Source organism: Vulpes vulpes, chromosome 14 (genome assembly GCF_048418805.1).
Source record: "Vulpes vulpes isolate BD-2025 chromosome 14, VulVul3, whole genome shotgun sequence".
Classification (NCBI taxonomy): domain Eukaryota; kingdom Metazoa; phylum Chordata; class Mammalia; order Carnivora; family Canidae; genus Vulpes; species Vulpes vulpes.
The window spans coordinates 14,055,205-14,080,322 of record NC_132793.1 but is presented as its reverse complement, the minus strand read 5'-3'; the positions used below and the strand labels follow the sequence as shown (position 1 = coordinate 14,080,322).

Below are 25,118 nucleotides of genomic sequence, written 5' to 3'. Positions count from 1 at the left end.
TTTTCCCTCTACTTAATACTTCTTCAATGCTGATGACGTTAGCTAACTATTACATGGTGCTAATGTCCTATTCTAAGGGCTTTACATATATTGATTCATTTAATCCACACAGCAACCCTATGTGATATATTTTTACCCCCCATTTAACAGATTAGACAACGAAGCACAGAGAAATTAAGTCCAATGCTCAGTGTCACACAGCTAATAATAATAATTAGATCCTGGGTAGCCTGATGCTGTTGGAAAGCCAGGTGAAAAGCAGGTAGTGCTGTGGCCCCCAGCAGGTGCTCGGAGAATTCTGATTTGCTGAACCAGAAGCTAAAGCACACTGCAGCTAAGAGACCTGCAGAACAAGAGCTCACTGTTCCAAAAGGGAGTGGTTCCTCACTGTCTAGAGGAGATCCACACCTCCCCACATGCTATTCAGTTCCTTTCCACCTAGCCAGATCTTCCCAGACTGCTTGCCGTTACTATGAGGCAGGCCGTGTTCTTCCATTTCTTCTGGCCCTCTGCATGTCCCCTTCCTCCCCTGGACTGTCAAAGAGCTCCTATTCGGGCAGCCTGGGTGGCTCAACGGTTTAGCGCCACCTTCAGCCCACGGTGTGATCCTGGAGACCTGGGATTGAGTCCTGCGTCGGGCTCCCTGCAATGGAGCCTGCTTCTCCTTCTGCCTGTGTCTCTGCCTCTCTCTCTCTCTCTCCTCTGTCTCTCATGAATAAATAAATAAAATCCTAAAAAAAAAAAAAAAAAAAAAGAGCTCCTATTCAAACATCAAAGCCCAGCTCAGATGTCATTTCCTTCCCCAAGCAAGATAAAATAGGATGGGGCCGCTGTGTTCTCATAGCATTCTGTTCCAACCTCTAGAAGGGCTACTGTGCGACTCCATTGTAGGTATTAGTACTATCATACTTACTGTTATGATAGTTATGTATTTATACATCTCTCTTCTTCACTAGTTCCTCCTCCATGGCAGGTATGCCCTGTAGCCCACTAACCTAGCATACAGTTATGGTTTGGTAAGCACCAGTGTCTATGCAAATCCATCACTTCTAACTTCCTCAACTCCTATGAACAGGGCTGCCTCTGAATGGAAAGGGACTAGCGTGAATTGTTCTGGTTGTTTGGGGTTCCCTCCACGTCCCACCACCTTCCAACTTCATGGTAGTTCCACTGTTGAGTTAGTTGTCATCTCTAACGTTAGAAGGTGTCTCACCAGAAAACCAGGGTTAGTACTCCTGACTCTACTGAAAAGAAAAGGACAAGTATCTTTCTGCTTTTCTCTCGGTAGACGTGTCAGGAGATGGGAGAGTAGGAGCAGTCAGGGTCTCCCGAGCACATTCCTGGATGAAGGGTCTCCTTGTGGGAACTCCTTCAGTACTTGCTTGCTTACTCTTCATTTTCATTTTAGAAAGGAAGTGGAAATTAGGTCGAAGCAATTCAATAACATTGCAAAACTCTGAGGGTTATAAATAGACTCTTGCTCTGGCCGCTCAGCGGTGCTCTTGAGTTCAACAGCAAATAGCCAGGCCAGAATAAGGGAACTGTGGTTCACATCCAGGCCCAGGGGGTGGAGAAGTGATACCCCTCTTCTAGATGAAACAGCTCACCATCCCTTACCTCCCACCCCCTTTAAAGCATTGCAGACATCAAGCTGTCTGGGAAAACTCAAAATGCCATCAACAGGAGAGAAGGACGCATTTGATCTGAGGAAGGTAATTCTGTAAGGCAGGAGAATGAAAGCACACATTTTCAAAAGCAAAGCTGGGAAAACGAGAGAAATAGTAACATTGGTGTCTCCAATGGAACATTCTCTAAGTGGCCTCCGAAAGTGTGTTTCTAAAATCAACACCGTTACAAAAGGCCCCGTGGAGCTTTATCAATCATCACCCATGCAGTGACTGCTTTGGGGTTTGGAGCAGAACTGACGGCAGGGTGGCACAGCCCATCTGAAGAAAGGAAGTGAAAGAGATCCCTTCCCTCTAGTAAGGTATTCAGAATGAAGATGCCTGGTTTCCAGCTCCTCTTCTCCTCTCTTCTCTGCTCTTTTAAGGATAAGGATTGACATGTGCTTTTTTTGTTCTCTTCTTTTGCTTTTGATTCAGTTGGGGTGGGGGGGCGGGCAGTGTGGGTGAGTCTGGTTTGTTTCCTGCAAGAGTCCACCATACCAGGAAGGGAACTAGAGGTCACACCTTCTTTCTAATCGAAACCACAATCTCACTCGAGGCTCTCCCTCTGAAATCTTCTCATCTGAAGAGTGACTCAACTTCCCTTAGTTCGGACTGCTGAATGAGGATGAGCTCTCAGGTTCAGAGGAGAGGAACTGGGTTGGCAGAGATTCAGGTTCTGCTGCGTACTGCTAGAAACGCTGAGAAGGACCTTCACGCCAACAGCGGCTGCTGTTTCTTTTTGTAAAAATATGCTGGACACCAGACTTACCCAAAAGCCACTAAGCTGGAACCAAAGGACAATGAGGAAGGCTATGGGAACTGGGAAACTGTTTGGGCTTCTTCTCCTAAGGATCACCTAGGTCTCCTCTTACCCTGCATAGAAACCCTCTGCAGGGTTTGTATATGTATAAAACAGAGTTTAAACTCCCTAGCAGGGCATTCAGCTGACCCCAGTTCCTCATGGCTCTGCAAGGTGGAACTGCCTTTCAGACTCTCCCGTGTAGATGCTAGTATGTTGCACCAGACCATCTTGTTCCCTCAAACATCATGCTCTTCTGAGTCTGTGCTTTTGCTTGAGCCATTACACCTTCCACCTTAGCCAACTGGCAAACTTCTGGTCATCCTCCAAGGCCCAGCTCATACAACCACTCATCCATGTGGCCTTCCTAGTCTTCTTGGCTCAGGTGAAATTAAATGCACCCTCCTCTGAGCTCCCAGTTGTTATTAATACAAACCTTCACAGTCCCACTGACTTGTAATCCTCTGCATGGTCTCTTCTCTTTCTACTAAAGTGTGAACTGCACTCCAGCAGCATCAGCAGCTTCTGGGAGTCTATAGTCATGAAGGATCACCCAATCAGAATCTGCCCTCCAATAGGACCCTTAGGGGGTTCACATGCATGTTTAGGTCTGAGAAGCAGACTTCTAGACCAGTGGTTCTTTTTTTTTTTTTTTTTTTTAAGATTTTATTTATTTTACTCATGAGACACAGAGAGAGAGAGAGAGAGAGAGAGGCAGAGACACAGGCAGAAGGAGAAGCAGGCCCCATGCAGGCAGCGGGACATGGAACTTGATTCTGGGTCTCTAGGATCATGCCCTGGACTGAAGGCGGTGCTAAACCGCTGAGCCAGCCAGGCTGCCCAAGACCAGTAGTTCTTAACTCTGCTTACAACCAGAGTTGTACATCATCAATGCCCACCCCATGTCACTGAAGCCCCTCCCCACCCAAGTGATCCTAATGGTGGTCAGGGCTGAGAACTATAGCCAACAGGACTGTTAGCCATCTGAGAGCAGGGACTCATCCAGCCTGTGTCTCGTCCCCTGCCCATTCTTCCCCAAAGTCTGTAGTACAATGCCCAGCACAGTGCTGTGCCTGCAGAATTCCACACTAAAAATACCCTCCATGGGACACCTGGGTGGCTTACTCAGTTAAGTGTCCAATTATTGATGTCAGCTCTGGTCGTGGTCCCAGATCTGTGAGATTGAGCCCCATGCTGGGCTCCGCACTGGGCATGGAGCCTGCTTAAGATTCTCTCTCTCCCTCTGCCCCGCCCCCAGCTCCCTCTCTTAAAAAATTAAATTAAATTAATAAAAATACCCTCCAGGATGTCCTGGGACCTGACTTTCAAAGAGAATAAAAACACTACAGAGGACTATCCACTGCCTAGAACTTTACAAATCCCTAACTATAACAATTGACGGATTTAGAAGGGCTCAGTGTTTACAGACTATTTCCCTCAGTTTTTGGAAGTGAAACAGACACTGAAATGGAAAACACCAATGAATTTTAAGAAACTGTTCCCCTTCAATAGACCACTGTGGTTGTGAGATGGTGGCAGAGCTCGTGTGGGAAGGGGGTATGGTGAGCTGAGAAGAGTCCTGGGTTATGGCTGAAATCCCAGGCTGTGGGCCCGACTCCTTCAATACTGACTGTAACAACACAGCATTGTTCCCATTGTAAAATCAGGCCAAGCCCTCTCATTTTATAAATGAGAGAACTGAGGTCCAGAAAAGCTGGCAAGGTCACGCCACCAGTGGGGGACAAAAGGCCTTGCCCCCCCGCATGTCTGGGTTAGCTCCCCCTCTGCAAGCACAGGAGACCTGACTGCCCGAATTCACGACCACAAGCCTCTCCAGCCCTCCTGTCCTGATCCACATGAGGAGGTTAGACTAGATATCCTTGATGTCCCTTCCCACCTTGACCTTCTAGTGAGCCAGTGCCACTTAATGGTTGGAGCTTGTGTTCTGGAGTGAGACAGACCCAGATTTGGATCCCAGCTCTAACAATTTCCATAACAGTAAAATGGAGATGAGAATCAACCCTCCTCTCTAAAGCAGTTATGAATATTAAGTGAGATAAACTCTGTTAATCATATAACCACAAATTCTGACACACAGTAAGCAGAATTCCAACTGTGTGAACTTAAAGAAGTTGCAAAAACACTGTAACCATATTTCCCAGCATAAAAAAGCCCAACCCACCAGGCTGCAGGATATCGATGACAAAATGAGAACAGATGTGAAGGCAATCAAGGAGGCAAATCAGCACAAAAGGCAAAGGCACTGCTGGTGGTGGTGCGCTATTATTGCCGTTGTTATTGTTACTGTCTTCTAGAAGAAGCGCCTTGGAGAGTTTTTGGTCAGTTCTAGAGCAATGGCCAATACAAGGCTTGCCACATAACAGGTGCTCAACAAATCTTTCCTGGTGACTCATATTAAACCAGCATGCCTCCAGTGGGATGGCAAATTCAAATGCCTTAAGCATCAGGGCAGATATGTAAATGAGCTAAGTAGCATCTATTGCAGGCACCGTGAAAACTGCAAAGTACCCACCACTTCTAAAGGAACTCAAATTCAACACTTTTAAACACATTTCACAGCTTGGCCAAGACAGCAACTTTGCAGGCTCTGCAGACCACTGATTCTGGTTCTTCTTCACACCACACGGTTGTGTTGCAGATCATCTAATCACCCCGTGATCTGGTCTTTCCTTTCCACGGTAAGCATCCTGAAGATGAAGGCTGTGACTTATACTCCCCAGTCACCCTAAATGGCCTCAAACAGTGCTGGCCTCTCGGTAAGGGGAACCTCGCTCGGTGAGCAATTGTGGAACTGAACAGCCAGAGTGTTAACTCGGGCGTGGTACTCCTGGCACCACTGCGATGCTGCAGGGTGTGTATGTTCTTCTCCCCAGATCCTGGGACCAGGCTGAGTTGGTGTAGACGTGCTGGGGTACAAATGACTGGGTCAAAGAAGGACTTGCCTTGCAGGTTTATCCTCCAACTGCATCAGATATGCTTGTTACTGAGCCACCTAGACAGGTGGTACTGATGCGTCCAGACACTTTTACTCTGCACGAAACCAGACAGAATATGCAATACAGCCACAGGTGCCACTGTTTTCAGGTTGAGTCCCTACTTCCGGCCCGCCCCCAAACTTCCTTGGCACCTCCTAGAGGCAGCATAGGGTATAAAGAGACCAGACTCCCGATAGATCAACACATTAGGTCCTGGTACTAATCTCCCTCCTCCACCAAACTCTAGGATGATCACCAGCAGACAATGTAACTTTTAGGAGACTCCTTATTTTTATTAGTAAAATGCAAGTAGCAATAACTACCTCAAAAGACTCTAAAGGGGATTCAATGCCACAGGTATACAAAGGTTTTAGAACTGCACAGCCCAATACAGCAGCCCCTAACCTAAGTACTCTGTAGTAGCTTTTGGGCATGTCGTTACCACGAACTGAAACGGACTGGCTGTAGGTAGAAAATGCATACCAGATTTCAAAGACTTAGTGAACCTGCAACAATGTGAACTATCTCATTAATAGTGTTTTTATATTGATTGATCACATGTCAAAATAATATTATTTTGGAATATAATAGGTTTTTTTTTTTTAATTTTTTTTTAATTTTTTATTTATTTATGATAGTCACAGAGAGAGAGAGAGAGGCAGAGACACAGGCGGAGGGAGAAGCAGGCTCCATGCACCGGGAGCCCGATGTGGGATTCGATCCCGGGTCTCCAGGATCGTGCCCTGGGCCAAAGGCAGGCGCCAAACCGCTGCGCCACCCAGGGATCCCGGAATATAATAGGTTAAGTAAAATGTGTTCCAAAACTTAATTTCACCTGTTTTAGTTTTTTAGTTGTGGCTACTAAAAAATTTAAACTACACATATTGCATTCAATTTCCATTGGACACTGGGTATGGCTCTAGCCTAGAGCTTAGGACACAATATATTCCAATATTGGTTGCCTTCCCTCACTGGCAGGCTATTAGGGGCCACAATTCACACCCCCATTCCTCCTGTCAAAGCCAAGTCCTCCATTCCCTTACTTTTTTAAAGATTTTATTTATTGGGATCCCTGGGTGGTACAGTGGTTTGGCGCCTGCCTTTGGCCCAGGGCGCGATCCTGGAGACCCGGGATCGAATCCCACGTCGGGCTCCTGGTGCATGGAGCCTGCTTCTCCCTCTGCCTGTGTCTCTGCCTCTCTCTCTCTCTCTCTGTGTGACTATCATAAATAAATAAAAATTTAAAAAAAAATAATAAAGATTTTATTTATTTATTCATGAGAGACACAGAAAGAGAGGCAGAGACACAGGCAGAGTCTCCCTCCTTGAGGGAAGCCTGATGTGGGACTTGATCTGGGACCCTGGGACCACGCCCTGAGCCAAAGGCCGACACTCAACCACTGAGACATCCAGGCCTCCCTATTCCCTTATTTAATAAGTATTTACAGTGCCTGGTCCTGTGCAAGATGCTGGAGATACAAGGAGCAAAACCAGACACTATCTTCTGGACCCTATTATTTGGTGGCATAGACAGACATTTTAGACATTTTAATACTTTCACAAATAAAACTGCAGCTGTTCAAGTGTCACGATGTACAGAGAGTGACAAAAGTGGGGAATTCACCAGGAGGAGGAGTCAGGACCCAGAGATGCCCCCTAGGAAGCGATACAGGAGTGCAGATTAGATTGGAAGGACCAAGACGAGTTCACTGGACTAAAACGGACCGGGTAGAGCAGAAAGAAGGCTAAGTAAGTGTAAAGGCCCTGAGGAGGGCCAGGGTTTGGGATGTAGAAGGAGCAGGAAAAGGACAGTGTGAAGAGGACCGAGCAGAAGGGAGAGGCTGGAGGTTCCAGGTCTCCAGGGCTTGGGCGAGGATCTGGGGCTGACCCTGCAAGAGGTGGGCAGCTGGCCAGTTTGAAGCAGCGGAGTGTCGGGATCTGATGTGCATTTTGAAGCATCCCCCTGGCCGCGGTGCGAGGCCCCGGCAGCCAGCCCCAGCGCGTGCGGGCACATCCGGGAGGACAATGCAGCCGTCCAGGTGGGAGGCGACAGACGCCCGAACGGAAGGGGAGCGGCGGAGGTGAGAACTACATGGGCTGGGGGCCACGGAGCCGGCCTGCTCGACGGGCAGGGTGTGCCTCGGGGCGGCGAGGTCAAGAGAGACTCCCGGGCCGCGGCCGGGGCCACCCAGCCGCAGACGCCCCCGGCTCCACTGCGCGCTGCCCAGCCCGTCCCTCCCCCATCTGCTGTCGCGCCCGCAGGCTCCATCCTCCCACCCCCTCCTCCCTCCGCTCCTCCAGGCCCTGCCCGCCCTCTCCCCCGCCCGAGGCCCCTCCCGGCCGGGGACCCGCACCCCTCCGGCCCGGCGGACCCCGCAGGGCCGCGACCCCCCTGCAGAACCGGCGCCGAGCAGCCCGGGCCCGCCCTCCAGCCCCTTTGGCCAATGCAGGCCGCAGCCTCCGGCCCCCGTCCCCTCCCGGCCTCTCCTCTCCGCGTCCCCCGGGCCAGGCCCCTCCCGGCGGCCCGCCACACCCCGGCGCCCGGCGCGCCCCCCACTCACCAGGGCGCCGACCTAGGCCCAGCTCCCGCGCCCGGGTCTCGCCTCCGCGGCCGCTCCAGCCTCCGCCCGCCCCGCCTCCCCGGGACCCCGCCCCCGCAGGCCGACCCGCGCTCCTATTGCTCCGCTTCGCCGTCTCGCTGAATTCCCTTTCTCCCATTGGGTTGCCTACGTGTCACTCAAGGGAGGGCGGGCCCAAGGCCCGGGGAAGCGCCGGCTGTCTCCGCCCCACTGGCGGAGGCCTCTTAAAGACACAGGCTTCCTGCGCTCCCGCCCTCACCACTCACCACCCACCCCGCGGGCTGTGGGGTCAGAAGGCGCGGGCTTTCGCAGCAGATCCAAGAGGCAGCCTTTTCTCCCTCGAACTTTTCTTTGGCACGGCCCGGGAGTGACGGAAAAGGCTTTGATCCCTTGTGACAACTGGGAGATTTTGAGGGCTGAGCTGTCCTCTGGTGGCACTCAGCCCCATGCCCAGCGGGCATGTAATGCACACTCTACAGTAGGGATAAGTGAGTGGGAGGTGACAGTCGTGTCAGAGGCTGTGAGCAGAGATGGAGCTAATTATACCGGCACCCGGGGCTGACCGTGGGCGCCGAGCAGAGGCAGAGGGCTACCGCTCTGCTGTACTGTCAATGGAGCCCCGTGGGAGGTGGCATTTGTCACCGCACCTACGGATCAGATTGAGGCCGGGCTCCTAGCCAAGGCCTCACTTGTGCTACCTCCCTTTATACTCCAGGCAGTCCTGATGCAGGTATTATGTTCATCCTATTACTACGGATAAGGAAACTGAGGCTTCTAGCACGGGCCAGAGATCATACACCTGAGTCTGGGAGCACAGGCCAGAGATCATACACTCCATGGCAAGGCCCAGCAAGAAGCCAGACTGTGCTGGTTTGATTCTAAAGTTTATGGTTCCGGGCAGCCCTGGTGGCCTAGCGGTTTAGTGCCACCTTCAGCCCACGGTGTGATCCTGGAGTCCCAGGATCGAGTCCCATGTCAGGCTCCCTCCATGGAGCCTGCTTCTCCCTCTGCCTGTGTCTCTGCCTCTCTCTCTCTCTGTGTCTCTCATGAATAAATAAATAAAATCTTTAAAAAAAATAAATAAAATAAAATTTATGGTTCCACCACTTTGTCTCACAGATCCTAATGGCAATCCCCGAGAAGTACGTATTTTGCTGTCCATTTTACAGATGCTCAGCGGAGACTAAATGAAATCGATAGGACCCAGAAAGGATAAAGTAACAACCACCATTTCTATGGCACCTTGCCATCTGCCAAGCAGTTTTACATATGTTGTTTCATTTGATCCCCAAAATATCGAAGGTAGCTTTTATTAGTCTTATTTTACTGGTGAATAAACTGGTACTCAGGGAAGTTGAAGCTTAGAAATAGCTAACATCAATACAGTCTCCCCCGCCGCCCCCCCGCCCCCCGCCCCCCGCCCCCCAAGAGGTCCTCAGCAAACTTTCCACAAAGGTCCACATAGGGCAGCCCTGGTGGCCCAGAGGTTTAGCGCCACCTTCAGCCTGGAGCATGATCCTGGAAACATGGATTGAGTCCTGCATCAAGCTCCCTGCATGGAGCCCACTTCTCCCTCTGCCTGTGTCTCTGCCTCTCTCTCCTTCTGTGTCTGTCATGAATAAATAAATAAAATCTTTAAAAAAAAAAAAGGTCCACATAGTAAATACTCGGCCATATGGTCTCTCTGACAACTACTCAACTTGGCTATTGGAGTGGGAAAGCAACTACAGGCAATAGATAAACAAATGAGTGTGGCTGTGTTCTAGGTGGTGGCCTGTGGCCACACTTTGCCCACCCCTAGTCAACATGCTTTGCTGGATATCAAGGTCTTTTTTTTTTTTTTAAGATTTTATTTATTTATTCATGACAGACACAGAAAGAGGGGCAGAGACACAGGCAGAGGGAGAAGCAGGCTCCCTGCGGGCAGCCCTATGTGGGACTCAATCCCAGGACCCCAGGATCATGACCTGAGCCAAAGGCAGACCCTCAGCCACTGAACCACCCAGGTGGCCCTCTCAAGGTCTTTTATAGACCATTGCTTTGTGGGATCCTTGAGGCAACTTTGTTATTATTCATACTGTTATTGTCTTTTATTATTGTTGTTGATGATGCTATCTGTCATCTTTATCCTTTACAAAGGAGTCAAAGGTGTGGCATGGTTAAGGATTTATCTGGGGTCAACGCAAGAACTAGAAATCGGACCCAGTTTTGCTCACTCTGCATCCCATTGTCTACCACACTCCTTTCTGCCCCATTATAAGGTAGCAAGCCATGTTCACCTTACCTTTCCCAGGCTCCAGGGAAAGATAACTCCTATAGTTACCCTCCTGGGGAACATTCTACTCCACCCTGCCTTCCCCATTTATTCCAGCCCATCAACACCCCTCCTTCCCTGAGCACCCATGGTGTTTATACCCAGTGGCCTTGATAATTACTGAGAAACGGTCTCCATGTGGTCAGTGACTGTCGTGACCCACCAGCTGTATGCCAAACCCCGTCTCCCTGCCTTCCGTAGTCCACGGCTGCCCAGCTAAGCTTCACTGCCCAGCCCTGCTTGCCGTTAAGAATGGCCAGGTAACGAAGCTCTTGCCAGTGGAAGCAACGGTGTAAAACTTTAAGCGAGGCCTTTAGTCAGTGGGCCTGACTCCTCCCAGCTCTTTCTCCTTATCGATGGCTAGACCCAGCCTTGACCTTGTCATGAGGATAACGTGGGAGGGAGGGGGGATGACAGCGCCACAACACAGGTGCTAGGGTCCCCGAATGATCCCGTGGAGCACAAAGCTACCCGCTGGAAGTATTCCAGGTCACCTCATACTCTCATGTAAAAGAGAATTAATCTTTGTTCTTTAGGCCATTAACTTTTGGGTGAGGAGGAGGGGAAGGGCATCTGTTAGAGCGAGCCCTGCCTGCACTCACACAGCCTGTCGGTAATACCTCCTTAATGGTGTGCCCTGGTGTCTCACTTGCCTCACCATCATTCTGGCCCAGCTCAGTACACATTTATCCAAGGAACGAGTCCCTCACTTTAGCTTTATACTACTTTGTCTTCTTTTCCTGATATGCCAGTGCAGGTGCTTTCATCACAAGTCTCAGGAACCAATTCTGGCTAACTTCAGCTGAACAGGAGTTTGGGGGCAGCCTGGGTGGCTCAGCGGTTTAGCGCCACCTTCAGCCCAGGGCGTGTTCCTGGAGACCCAGGATTGAGTCCCACATCAGGCTCCCTGCATGGAGCCTGCTTCTCCCTCTGCCTGTGTCTGCCTCTCTCTCTCTCCCTGTGTCTTCCATGAATAAATAAATAAAAATCTTTTAAAAAAATTAAAAAAAAAATGAACGGGAGTTTGCTGGCAGCCTGGTGGCTGGCTAACTCACAGAGGTTACAGGAAGCTGGCAAGCTGGGTTATGGAGGGACAGAGATTGGAGATGCTGTGGGTGTCGAGGTAGTCAAAACGAATTAGTTCCATCCTTTTCTCCTCATCCTGGAACAGATCTTTTGATCAGAATCAAAGTCCCTGGGAAGAGTTGGCTAGGCTGGGCTCAGGTAACTCGTCCCCTTAGCTAAGGAAGGCAGACATGGTGATTGACAGCCCCACCCAGGCTGTACACAAGGGAAGAATTCCAGATTCCTCCATCTCCACTCTCAGCTGCTACCCCTGGGCAGTTGAGGCCAGGAGGGGATCGAGTATGATCCCTTAACACTGAATGCCATGACTATGTAAACCCAACACAGTATCTGGCACACGGTAGAGCATAATAGTTAAGAGCCCTACGCCTTGTATCATACAGAGCTCTCTGTTACTTACCAGGTCCGCATTCTTGTGTAAGTTACTAGTCCTCTGCGAGCCTCAGTCTCCTCATCTGTACAGTGGGGATAATAATAGTACTGCCCTTAATGGATTGTCCTAGGCATTAAATGAGATGCAATAAATGAACCACGCAGGGCACGGTGTCTGACATAATAAGTGCTCAATAAATTGTAGATAGTTTTGAAAACTCCAGTAGGCCTTCTATACGTATTGATTGTGCAAGTGAATTATCTGTAATATTTTTGAGTTCCTCTGAAACTTCATCAGAAACTGGAAGGTATCGAAATACCCCTCCTGGTTCGCTAACACATAGACCTTCTACATTTGGATAGGCTGGCATCCCCTTTGTGGCCCTCACTGCCCTCCTTACCCGGCTTCAAACCCTGATCTCCCCTACAACAACTTCCTTATGTTCATGGCTCATCTCCTGTGCTCTCTTCTCTCTCCACTGACTCACCTGGAAAGTCCCAACTCTGCTCAAACTCAGCTCATCACCTGTTTCTCACCTGTGCCCAGCAATGAATGTGGTCACAGAGAAATCCAGATCCTTTGTGGTCCAAGTGGGTCCTCTGCACTGTGGGGCAGCCCCACAGCACCGCATTTTCCTGGTATATCTGGTCCCGCTCTCCCAGAGGCTCTCGTGCATCTTCTCTCTTCTACCTTAAGCTCTTCACTCGCAGTTAATGACTTTACCTAACAAAACAGAAAAACTAACAAAAAAGAAAGAAGGAACAAAAGAAAGAAAAAGAAACATAAGGATATAGGGAGAAAACTCTCTCATCTTCTCATTGCCCCCAGCCTGTCTTCCTTGGTACCAAAGAGCTTTGCCTTCTCTCCTATTCTGTAAAGGCACCTTCTCTGACCCCTGTAAGGGCAACCCTGCAAGTGCTCCCTAGATGGCATCTCTTCTCACCTACTCACAGATTTTGCTCCTGTAGGTATCCCGTCTCCCCTGCACCTTGGTTCTCTGTTGTGCCTACCCACGTCCAACAAAGCTGTGACATGGACCCTCTTTAGAATGGCAGGGGCTTCACCATGGTCTGTCTACAAGACCCCAGATGATCTGGCACTTGTCTGCTTGATTTCATCAATGTCCAGTCTCCCTCTACTCACCCAGCTGCAGTCTTACGTCCTAATTTCTTACCTCTGTGCTTTTGCATTTGCTGTTTCCTCTCCTGGCATGCTCTTCCCCCTGATGGTCACATGCTTACTTCACTTTATTCAAGCCTGCTCTAAAACCTCCTCAGGCAAGTCTCCCTTGAGCTCTCTATCATCCTAAATCTAGCTCCCACCAATGCTACTCTGTTCCCTTAACCTGCTCTAATTTGCTTCAACATGCTCAAATCATTCCTTTTTTGTTGTCTGACTTCCACAAGAGTCATAAGTTCCATGACAGCATGGATGTGGACTGTCTTGTCCCTAGCTGTGTCCCCAGGGCCCAGAGCGTATCTTGCACATGACACGTGGTCAATATGTTATTGGTTGCAGCACTGAATAAACAAAGGAAAACAAACCACGGTAAATGGAGGATCTCAACAAAGTGGACTCATGTTATATTTGAATGTTCCTAAATGCCCGTGTACTAAGCATAGCCCTTCACATACATTATTGTTGAAATACAATCCCTGCAACCACACTGGAAGAATTTCTGATATAGTGCCTCATAAATGTCACAACCTACATGTATCTGCTTAAAGAAATAGAGCCAGTATTTATTGTGGGTCTGTGTGCCAAGATTTATGTCGGAGACTGTTTTATATGTGATCATTCAAATCAACTTTCTAGGAGTATTAGAGGGGCCATTTTACAGATGAAGAAGACTGAGGGTTAGCAGTGCACAGCTAAGGCTGTGGTAAGGCTAAGGCTGCACAGCTTCTTTGATACCCAAGTATCGTGGCCCCCTGGCCTGAAGGCTGTGCTAAACTGCTGAGCCACCTGGGCTGCCCTATATTTATTTATTTTTAAATAATTGTTTTTTGGGGGATTCCCTGGGTGGCTCAGCTGTTTGGTGCCTGCCTTCGGCCCAGGGCGTGATCCTGAAGTCCTGGGATCGAGTCCCACATCAGGCTCCCTGCGTGGAGCCTGCTTCTTCTTCTGCCTGTGTCTCTGCCTCTCTCTCTCTCTGTCTCTGTTTCTGTGTCTCTCATGAACGAATAAATAAAATCTTAAATAAATAAATAAATAAATGGTTTAAAAAAATATTTTATTTATTCATTTGACAGAGAGAGTGAGAGAAAAAGCATGTGCACAAGCAGGGGAGCAGCAGGCAGAGGGAGCTGGAGAAGCAGGCTCTCGGCTGAGCAAGGAGCCCAATGCAGGATCATGACCTGAGCCTAAGCCAGATGCTTAACCGACTGAACCACCCAGGTGTCCCTCTTAAATAATTATTATTAAGCCTGGATACCTATGAGACTTTGAGTTAAGGCCTGGATATTATTTCTCTCGTTTGCTCCTCACATCCTTGTGAGGCACATCTGCTCTTCCCTCTGTTCTCCAGTTGAGGATGCCGAGGCACAGGGAGGTGGTGGACATTTGCCCAGGCTTGCTCAGTGGAGTGGTGAAGCCAGTATTCAAATCCATTCTGCTTCATTTCAAGGCCTGAGTTTTTTTCTACAAGGCCGTGCTATCTCCCTTAAGACAACTCTCTGCCTGGGATAGAAAGAGAAGAAAAATGACTAAAACAGATGAATAAAGTATCATTACGAAAATTCATGGTGACTTGGTTTTTTAAGTGGGAAGCAAAGGGCAGGAGGCAGACAGCCAGTCTAGCGTCGCCTCTTGCGGGTTGGGGGGTTCACATAACTCACGATATAACTGAATTTGCAAAGATCATTCTTCCAGGAACTGAGGCTTATCGTGTATTTTTGTGAGTGGAAGTGAAGAGAGGGGAGGGTGTCCTGGAGTCCGGGGTGACCAGTCAGCTCTCAGCCCCAGCGGGGGAGGTACTTGAGCTTCTCGTGTGAGACTAGTGCTCCCTGCTGGCCTAGGAAGTCATCTTCAACTCCTGCATCTAAAGCTGTGTGTGTGTGTGTCTGTGTGTGTGTCTGTGTGTGTGTGTGTGTCTGTGTGTGTGTCTGTGTGTGTGTGTGTGTCTGTGTGTGTGTGTCTGTGTGTGTGTGTGTGTCTGTGTGTGTGTGTCTGTGTGTGTGTGTCTGTGTGTGTGTGTCTGTGTGTGTGTCTGTGTGTTGGGGCAGGAGGGCTTTGAGAGGCATATTCAACGAGATTTGAGAAATGTCTAGCACACCCAGTATGTAAAATTAATAGCTACCACTTACCAATATAACTGGGTAGCGTGCAGGCACTGTTTTATAGATTTGACATTAATTTTTTTTTCCTCCTGGGACTTTACACACTACATCTAATTTTACCGTCACCCCAGCCCTCTGAAGTAGAAATTATTATTTTTACTCCCACTTTTCCCAAGAGGAACTTGAAGCAGAGAGAAGTTATTTCTTTTCTTTTTTAAAAAAGGTTTTATTTGTTCATGAGAGACATATGGAGAGAGGCAGAGGGAGAAGCAGGCTTCCTGTGGGGAGCCTGATGGGGGACTCCATTCCAGGACCCTGGGATCACGACCTGAGCCCAAGGCAGATGCTCAACCACTGAGCCACCCAGGTGCCCCAGGTCATTTCTAATACAGCTTTTAAGTGGCAAGGCTACTACTTGAACCAGTATGCCTGTGTTCTGGAAACTACTAACTTTTTTTTATGATGTAGCGCCCCCTGGCAAGTCCCCCAGTAAAGTGCCTCACTCAGGAATTTCCATGTCTGGATTTCCTGTCCTTAAGCTATTAAATTTGATTTTCTCCTGTTAATCTGTCTCATGTCAATTTGATTCTAAATCCAGCTAGAGGGATCCTGAAAGGCAGAGGAAGTTGGTGTGGTTGGCAGGATACTTTAACTCACTGGACACCACTCACCCTGGACACCCCTGCAGCTGGGAGATCCTTGGGAAATGTGACAAACAGCTGGCAGAAGAGATGGGTTCATTTGAAAATTAAAACTGCTTTTTTTCCTAAAACCTTGCAACTAAATATCAAGGTCCTCATGTAAACTCCAGGGAAGTCACCACAACAGCTCACGTAGAGACAATCCTCATGCCTGTTACTGTGTAGGCCATGCAAAGATTAGCAGAGACATCTGCGTCACAAGCCAGGAAAACCTGTCAGAAGTCCACTGCCTCCTCTCACTCTCTCTAAAGATGGTTTTGTTGTGCCCAAGACTGTGAATCTGAGAAACCATCAAGGAGAAACCACCAAGGAGCTGACACCGATGCAAGTACACGAGGGTTTATTTACAAGCTCGAGCTTGGGTCCAAGTATACTCCACACAGCAGAACCCGAAGTGGGTTACAGCTGGGTTTTTTATGGGCCTGTCTAGGGGATTTTCAGAAGGGTGGAGGAATTTTGTTTTCATTCCAATATGGGGGAAAGGGTGGGGGAGTTTCTTAAGATCTGATATGGGTTTCTCTGCCTAGGGCATTCTGAGCTCTGTTGTCTTTCTGATATGGGATTCCCTGTCCAGGACATTCTGCAGCTTTTCCTGTAAAGTTCAGCTCTTATTCACAGGGGCCTAAGATGGCTGTACTTGTGCTAATGCTAAACTTGAGGTGGAATGGCCTTAATTTTCTCGGCCTCCACAGTTTGAGCTTGACATGTAGAAGTCTTCACTGACTATCCTCAGAACCCAAAGACTGGTTTATATTTTGGCCTAATCACTAACCATTGTTCTTTCATTTCCATAAAAACACCTTTTGTTTAGTACCTGATGATGTGGGAAACAAAGGCAGAAAATAATTATTAAATATCCTTACTTCTTACAATCCATCTTTGAAACAGAGTAACCTTTCTCTAGGGACTCAGCTGCCTGGATACTAATACTTTGCTAAGGTCAAAGGCTACCTTAGCCCGAATCCCAGGATCCTGCAAGTCCTCTTTAATATCTAAAAATTCATTTGGAAACTGCCTTTATCTCTAAATTCCCCCAAGATGCATGTTGGCAATCATTACCCAAGCATATGACCCACTGATATGTATCTGAAGAGTCTCAGGACTCAGGTTTTATTGATAGTAATAAATGACATTTCCCTAACGATAGCTAAGCCCCCTCAAGGTCCTGGAAATCTGGCTTCCAAAATTCCTTAGAGACTTAACTCTACCCCTTACCTCCTCCCAACTTGAAAGAAAGTATATAATGGGCCACTCCCCATGACCCGGTGCAGCTCTCTCTGCCCACAGATCCCGTCCCTGTGCTCTAATAAAACCACTTGTTTGCACCGAAGATGGCTCAAGAATTCTTTCTTGGCCATCAGCGTCAAACCCTAACATCTTTGCTGCATCATCTGATACGTTTGGGGCTTTGTTATTGTTGTTTCTTTGTTTTTGAGAGAGAGAAAGGTGATGGGGAAGAGAAGAGGCAGAGAGAAACAGAGAGAGAGAAAGGGAGTGAGAGAGAGAGAGAAAATCTTAAGCAGGCTTCACACCCAGCATGGGGCTCAATCCTACAACCCTGAAGTCATGACCTGAGCTAAAATCAGGAGTCAGACACTTAACCAACCAAGCCATCCAGGCGCCCCTAGTGCCTGATTTCTTGAAACAGGAGCCCAACTTTGAAAACACATCTGCTTCCCCACCTCCTGAAATGAATGTGGCTGAATTGACCTATCGCCAGGACTAAGACTGGTTTGATGAGACAATTTACCAGCTCAATTTTATTTTTTATTTATTTTTTACCAGCTCAATTTTAAATGCATAAAACTTCAGGGAAATTTTACAGGAGGGAACCATAGGAGACAAGGGCAGGCTGCCCCAAGAGGGGCCACTTTGGCAGGGACATTATTTTGAGTTAAAAGCAACCCCACCCAAAAAAATAAATAAAATAAAATAAAATAAAATAAAATAAAATAAAATAAAATAAAATAAAAGCAATCCCAACCAAGCAGTTTCAGAAAAAGTTCTTTACCTCCCCCTCAACTGCCTGCTTTACCAGGAAGAGAGCTATTAACAGGGATTCCTCTTTGCCTAAGAAATCTCTTTGCATGACAGGACAATTTTTGTTTTTCAAACATCTCTATTCACCTTCCTGCTAGTGACCTTTCTCCCCCTTGGTATCCTCAGACCCCTAGCCCTCTCCTTAGCTCTTGTAAGCATCTTGTTGCCTGTCATTAGAATTCCCAAATCTGTTTGCATTCCCCATTTACACACTCTTAAATTACTCTTAAATTTTATTTTCTCGGGCAGTCCTGGTGGTGCAGTGGCTTAGTACCACCTGCAGCCTGGGGTGTGATCCTGGAGACTGAAGATCGAGTCCCATGTCGGGCTCCCTGCATGGAGCCTGCTTCTCCCTCTGCCTGTGTCTCTGCCTCTCTCTCTCTCAAATAAATAAACATTAAAAATTTTTTTTATTTTCTCCTGTTTTATTTTTTTTAATATTTTATTTATTTATTCATGAGAGGCACAGAGAGAGAGAGGCAGAGACACAGGCAGAGGGAGAAGCAGGCTCCATGCAGGGAGACTGATGTGGGACTTGATCCCGGGACTCCAGGACCACGACCTGGGCCGAAGGCGGTGCTAAACCACTGGGCCATGGGGTTGCCCTATTTTCTCCTGTTTAAAAAAACAACAACACAAAAAAAACTCAGAACAGACACATAGCAATGGCTTCATCATTTTTGAGAAAATGGTAAACATGTTTCCAGGATTTAGTGGTGAGCCTGCTGCTTCTGTATTCCAGTGTGGGCAGTTGGGGGAGGTTGTAGATTCCTCTGGGCAACTGGTCTTGCCACCACTGCATCTATCTGGTTGGAAGATAAGCCCCCAGCCAGTGACAAATGGGGGTCCTTGGATCTGCTTCTTCAGCATCTTGGTTACAACAGAAGCAGAGAATCCAAAACAATAAATGTAAAATATTTAGCAACTCTTGTGGAATGAGGGCAGGACTGAAGGATGAGAACAGACAGCTTCTGGAGAAGATCCCTAGGGGATTTCTCTGCCCCCACCTCCTATTGATGTAGGAAATACTGGGGTTCAGAGCTGACAGCCAAGAAAGAATTCTTTTGAGATGTTTTTGGTGCAAACAAGGTTTTTATTAAAGAATGGAGACCAAACCCATTGGCAGAAAGAGCTACACTGGGGTTGATGAGGGAACAGAAGGCTAGCTGAGGACAAAGCAGAAGCTGATACCTTGCAAGTGACATATCCCCCCCCCCCACCTCCCCACCAACTGTGGGGTCTATGTGACATTCCTCAGGCACTCCTGGCTGCCCTAAAGCTAATGAAAGGGAAAACAAATAGTTGACCTATAGAGATCACAATCCTGCAAGACATGAGTCTCCCTCAGTTTACAAATGTCTTAGTAATTTGAAAGAACAAAGCATTTGTATCATAACCTAACTTCCAGAAGGAAATGTAGATACAATTGAATGTCCTGATAACCTGCAGCCCACTGACAGATGCTGGAAGTGGGCAGAGTGTCATGTTCCTCCATGAAGCTCCCAACTATCTTAATGTTAATGCCTTGCTAGAAGGAAAAACAACCTTAACTTGACAATGGCAAGGCCTCCAGGATCCTGTGGGTCTACTTTAACATATGAAAATCCTTTTGAAACCTCCCTTTTCCTTACTGCCCCCAACTCCCAGGTATATAATCAGCCACCCCTCCCAACCCTGGGGTAGCAGCTCTTCCGGCCCACAAGTCCTGTCCCTGTGCTTTAAAAAAACCACAATTTTGCACCTAGGATGTCTCAAGAATTCTTTCTTGGTCATCAGCTCCAGACCTCAACCCACCAAACCTCACCGACGTTCCAAAACTATATCCAACCTCAGGGTCATGAGGAGTAGCCCATTATAATCTTTAAAGTTGGGAGGGAGTTAGGGATAAGGTAAGTCTTTAAGGAATCTTGGAAGCCAGGTTTCCAGGACCTTGAGGAGGCTTAGCTATCTTTAGGGAAATGTCATTTATTACTGTCTAATAAAACCTGAGTCATGAGACCCTTAGGATATATATCAGTGGGCCATATGCTTGGGGGATGACTGCTAACATGCGGTTTAGGGATAAAGGAAGTTTCTAAAGGAATTTTTGTATGTTAAAGTAGACTTACAGGATCCTTGGGGATCGGATAATGTTAAGCTAAGATTGCCTTTTGCCTTTAGCAGTGTCAACATCAAGGCAGCTGAGCTACCAGAGGAAGGTCACTCTACCTGTTTCGAGGACTTGCCAGTGGGCTGTAGGCAGTAAGGAGGTTTCCCACATCACTGTGACCAGGACTGAACCAATACTGGAATGTGGGGAGGTGAAGAGGTTAGGAGTGGAGGGAGAAGGCAGGGCTGCTGGCCAAGTGGGGAAAGCACTAAAGGATTTGAGGCAGCAATTTTACCTATGAATATAGGTGAGTTAATATACTTTAACAACCAGTATGGCTATGCGGGCTGCACACTGCCATCCTTATTGTGGGTTCTGGGGCAATTGGCCTGACCTCTCTGAAATTCCCTATATTCATGTGTAAAATATGGATAATAGTAGAAATTGACTTATGGGACTGATGAGGGTGAAATAAGTAAAGGTCCAGCTTCTAGTTCACGGCATTCAGTCAATGGAGGTTGTTACTAATGGCCAACTACTCCATGTGTGTCTTGTTGTGCCCAAGATTGCGAATCCAAGAAACCACCTAGGAGCTGACACCGATGCAAGCGCACGAGGGTTTATTAGCAAGCTCGAGCTTGGGTCCAAGTATACCCGACACAGTGGAGCAGGGATTTGGACCCCGAAGTGGGTTACAGCTGTTTTTTTTATAGGCTGGTCTAGGGGATTTTCAGAAGGGGTGGAGGAATTTCTCAAGTTCTGTTTACATTCTGATGTGGGGCTTTCAAGGGCATTGAGCTCTGTTCTCATTCTAATATGGGACTTTCTACCACGGGGGTGGGCTCTGTTGTCTTTCTGATATGGGATTACCTGCCTAGGACATTGAGGACATTCTGCAGTTTTTCCCGTAAAATTCAGCTCTTATTCACAGGGGCCTAAGATGGCTGTACTTGTGCTAATGCTAAACTTTAGGTGGGATGGCCTTAATTTTTCTCGGCCTCCACGTGTGTGTGTGTGTGTGTGTGTGAGTGAGTTAGCCTTGTTGACCAGAGTCCTCTGTCACACCATCCCTTGCCACCATCCCTCTAATGATAAGCCTGCTTCTAGAGAACAGATCCCCTGGAGGGATAAGGGTTGCTTTACTGGTCAATGTTTCCTTTGCTCCAGTAGACTCCTTCCTGAGTTTCCAACAAACATTCGTTGAGTGTTCCATGCATGCAACCATTGGTTATGTAGTGGTGAGCAAAAGCATGGTCCCTGTCCTCAGAGCATTTACAGCCCCATGGGGAGATAACAAACAAACAAATAAATAAAATATGTTATTATACATTGAGATAAATGTTATAGGAGAATGCTTAGGGTCACTTCTCTGCATTCCAGCAACCAAAGCAGGAGGATTACATGGTTATGGAGGTCTCCTCTGAAGAGGTGATGCTTGACAAATGAAATGATGATTGCATTGAGACTTGACAGGTGAAGGGTCAAAGGCTGAATGTTCCAGGCAGAAGGAACAGTATAATGTGGGAAGATCTGGAAGTAGGAAAGATCCTGACTTGAACTGGGCGGTTGCATCATCAAAACAAAGGGAAGAAGGGTAGGGAGAAGCCAGCTAATGCAGTCCTGTCATCTCTTCTGTGACGAGTTTAGGTTTTGTTCTGTATGCAATGTGAATCTATTAGAGGGCCATAAGCAGGGGAATAACACTGTCTGATTTGAATTGTTTTTTCAAATGGAAGATCTTGCATATTTATTGCTCAACCAACCCACTGGCGCAGAAGCATAGTAACAGAGAAAAATCATCTCCCTGATAAAACATGTCTATTATTTAGATAGTAGTGAAGTTTACAGAGTAATAGAATAGGAGCAGGTAACCTCATGCAGCATAAATATGGGTGTCATCTCATGTGTGATCCCTACTAGACCCAGCTTGGTTCTTCTTCAATGCCTCCTCTTGGGGTTTTAACTAATTTTATTACCAGTTTTCATCCAAATCTCCTGGGAAATGAGACAATTCTGCTTTTGTTTCTTGGCCAGGAATCAGTTAATCCTAAAGTCTTGTGAGAAAACATGGTAAGGGACAGTCAATGGCACACACCAGGCAGAGGAAAAGGGGGAGCTAATCTGAATTTTGAAGAAAGATCCTATTGGTTGTTGTGGTCGGATTGTGTTGGGAATAGGATACAAAGATGGAAGCTAGAAGATGCAAAGGGGATGTAAATATTAAAAAGCCTGCATACTCCTGGGAAAAGAGTGATTTTCCTATGGTCCTAGGAGCTGGTCTTCAACTTGACCACTAGGTCAATGGCAACTCATCTCAACAATTTGTCCTCTGGTTTATCTTTTTTTTAAATATTTTATTTATTTATTCATGAGAATACACAGAGAGGAGCGAGAGAAGCAGAGACACAGGCAGAGGGAGAAGCAGGCTCCATGCAGGGAACCTGATGTGGGACTCGATCCCGGGTCTCCAGGATCACACCCTGGGCTGCAGGCAGCGCTAAACCGCTGAGCCACCAGGGCTGCCCTCCTCTAGTTTATCTTATTTAGTTCTCAGAAGTCAGCCCTATTTCTAAGATTTGGGGAAATCACCTCATTGTTGCCTTCTGTACTTCTTTCAAATTGCTCCCTGTCTGATGTGGGGCAGATGCATATGCAGCCAGCTTACTCCAAGCAGAATGTGATGCCTTAGGTGAATGAAGGGAGTGGTGGAATGTGGTGGAGTTCACCCTGAATGGCTCTAATCCTCGGAAGTGACCACACTGAATTGGTACTGCCATGGAAAGCCAAGTGATAAGTAGCATTACAGCAGAATTGACCAAAAAAGGGGGGAGGGGTACTGTAAGACCCATTTTACAGAAGAATAAACTGAGTCCATTTCTTGAGTCAGAAAGAACACTGACTACCTAGCACAGATTCCTGAGCTACTGCCCTGTAGACCCTGGTTTGTACTTTCTTCAGGCTTGATATATTAAATAAAAACATAGAGCCTTTTGGGGCTCCCACTTATCAGTCTTGCAGCTTATAGTTCAAATTCATGCCTTAGTAAAGTTATGAAGCAGTTCATGCCATGGATCGGGGGTGGGAGGGGTGGTGATGTTATGACAGAGTCAAAACCAAGAGAGTGAAATTTTTAAAATCATTGTCTCAGCAAATACTACCAATGAAGATAATGATAAGATACTTCCATTTAATTAGTACCTACTATGTATGTGCCAGGTATTTTACATTTATTATTTTGCTTTGTCTATTCATCAACTAGGTATTTAATGCAATACCACCAGGCATCTTTTTATGTTAATTCTAATAATCACCATGAAACTCAGCAGTAGAAATTATCATTCCTGCTTCACAGATGATGAAACTGAGTTAAGAGAGCAAATAGAACCAGACTGTAGAATAAGTATCATTAATATCTTGGACAGGGATCCCTGGGTGGCGCAGCGGTTTGGCGCCTGCCTTTGGCCCAGGGCGTGATCCTGGAGACCGGGGATCGAATCCCACATCGGGCTCCCGGTGCATGGAGCCTGCTTCTCCCTCTGCCTGTGTCTCTGCCTCTCTCTCTCTCTCTCTCTCTCTGTGACTATCATAAATAAATAAAGATTAAAAAAAATGTTAAAAAAATAAAGCTTTAAAAAAAATATCTTGGACAAATAAAAGGGCCTGCTGTATCAATTTTTAATTTTTATTATTTTAAAAAGATTTTAAGTGATCTCCACACCCAACATGGGGCTCAAACTTACAATTACAAGATCAAGAATCACATGCTCTATTGACTGAGCCAGCCAGCCAATTGCCCCTGCATCAATTTTTTAAAAAAGTGCACAATACTTGCACTTTTTAAAAAGTGCACAACAAGCGCACAACCTGGCTGGGTCAGTCGGTAAAGCATGTGACTCTTGATGTGGGGTCATGAGTTCAAGCCCCACGTTGCATTGCAGGTTGAGTTTACTAAAAACAAAACAAAACAACAACAACAACAAACATTCAAAAAGCACACAACAGCTTTATAAATCAAAAAAGTTTGATTCTTCTTAAAATAAAAATAGTAATTCTTTTAAGATAAACATCTCAATAGGTATGTTGAATAGCAAAATGGATTAAAGAGTGAAGTACTGAACCAGAAGATTGAGCTAGGGAATCCTCGCAAAAGACAGTGTCAAAGAATAAACAAATGGAAAGTAGGATCAGTGCATAGAGACATGAAAGGCAGTTGCAAAAATTCCATTGTCCGCTTCATTTGAGTTACAGAATAAGAGAAGAAAACCAGAGAAGGAAAGTTGCTGAAGCAAGGGAATAATTCAAGACACTGTCTTAGAACTTAAGAAATATACAAGCTGTTATATTGAGAGGACATGGTGAATATTTATGGGGAAAATGTGGAAAGACTAATGTCTAAGCACGTCATCCTGAAATCTCAGGACCCTAAGAATGAAAAGGAAATCTTGAATGTTTCCAGAGTGAAAAAAAAAATTATTCAGGACCTCAGGAATGAGGACAAGATTGATATCAGTCTTCTCATTTGCAACTTTGTAAGCAAGAAAAAGGCAGAATTGATGAAGCTTTGGAATATAGATGAGGTCCGGAGCCGATGACCAAGAAAGAATTCTTGAGACATCTTTGGTGCAAAATGGTAGTTTTATTAAAGCACGGGGCCTGTGAGGGGTGGCTGACTATATACCTGGGAGTTGGGAGGGCCGTGGGGATGGTGTACACTCTAAGGAATTTTGGAAACAAGGTTTCCAGGACCTTGAGGGGGCTAGCTATTGTTGGGAAAAGGTCACTTATTACCATCTAATAAAACCTGAGTCATGAGATGACTCAAAAAGCACACAACAGCTTTTTGATGTATATCAGTGGGCCATGTGCGATGATCGCCAACATGTATTTTGGGGAGTTTAGAGATAACGGAAATTTCTAAAGGAATTTTTGTATGTTAAAGTAGCCTTACCGGCTCCTGGGGGTCAGATTAAGATTGCCTTCTGCCTTTAGCAAAGTATGAACATCAAGGCAGTTGAGCCTGTAGAGGAATGTCACTCTCCCTGTTTCAAGGACTTGTCAATGTGCTTTGTCCTCAGCTAGTCCTCTGTTCCCTCATCAGAATGCTATCTTCAATGTTCTCTGGTGGGATACTTGCCAGTTTAGGAGTCTTTACCTTGGAGCGCCTGGGTGGCTCAGTCAGTTAAGCATCTGCCTTTA

General features: G+C 46.8%; 1 protein-coding gene and 1 long non-coding RNA gene across 4 annotated transcripts in view; one reads left to right on the top strand and one right to left on the bottom strand.

Annotated features, from left to right (window-relative positions):
• ELMO2 (engulfment and cell motility 2) overlaps nt 1-8,112 on the bottom strand; it is a 39,526-nt gene extending 31,414 nt beyond the window's left edge. For 2 of the 3 annotated variants that reach the window (XM_072735723.1, XM_072735724.1), the window contains exon 1: nt 8,024-8,112. The gene's annotated coding sequence lies outside the window, so the exon portion shown is untranslated. Of the gene's footprint in view, nt 1-2,902; nt 3,001-8,023 lie in introns of those variants that run through there. The other variant, XM_072735725.1, reaches the window with a different exon arrangement.
• LOC140595344 (uncharacterized) overlaps nt 7,134-25,118 on the top strand; it is a 38,203-nt gene continuing 20,218 nt past the window's right edge. The window contains exon 1 of the long non-coding RNA XR_011996879.1: nt 7,134-7,543. This is a non-coding gene — a long non-coding RNA (uncharacterized lncRNA). The remainder of the gene's footprint in view (nt 7,544-25,118) is intronic.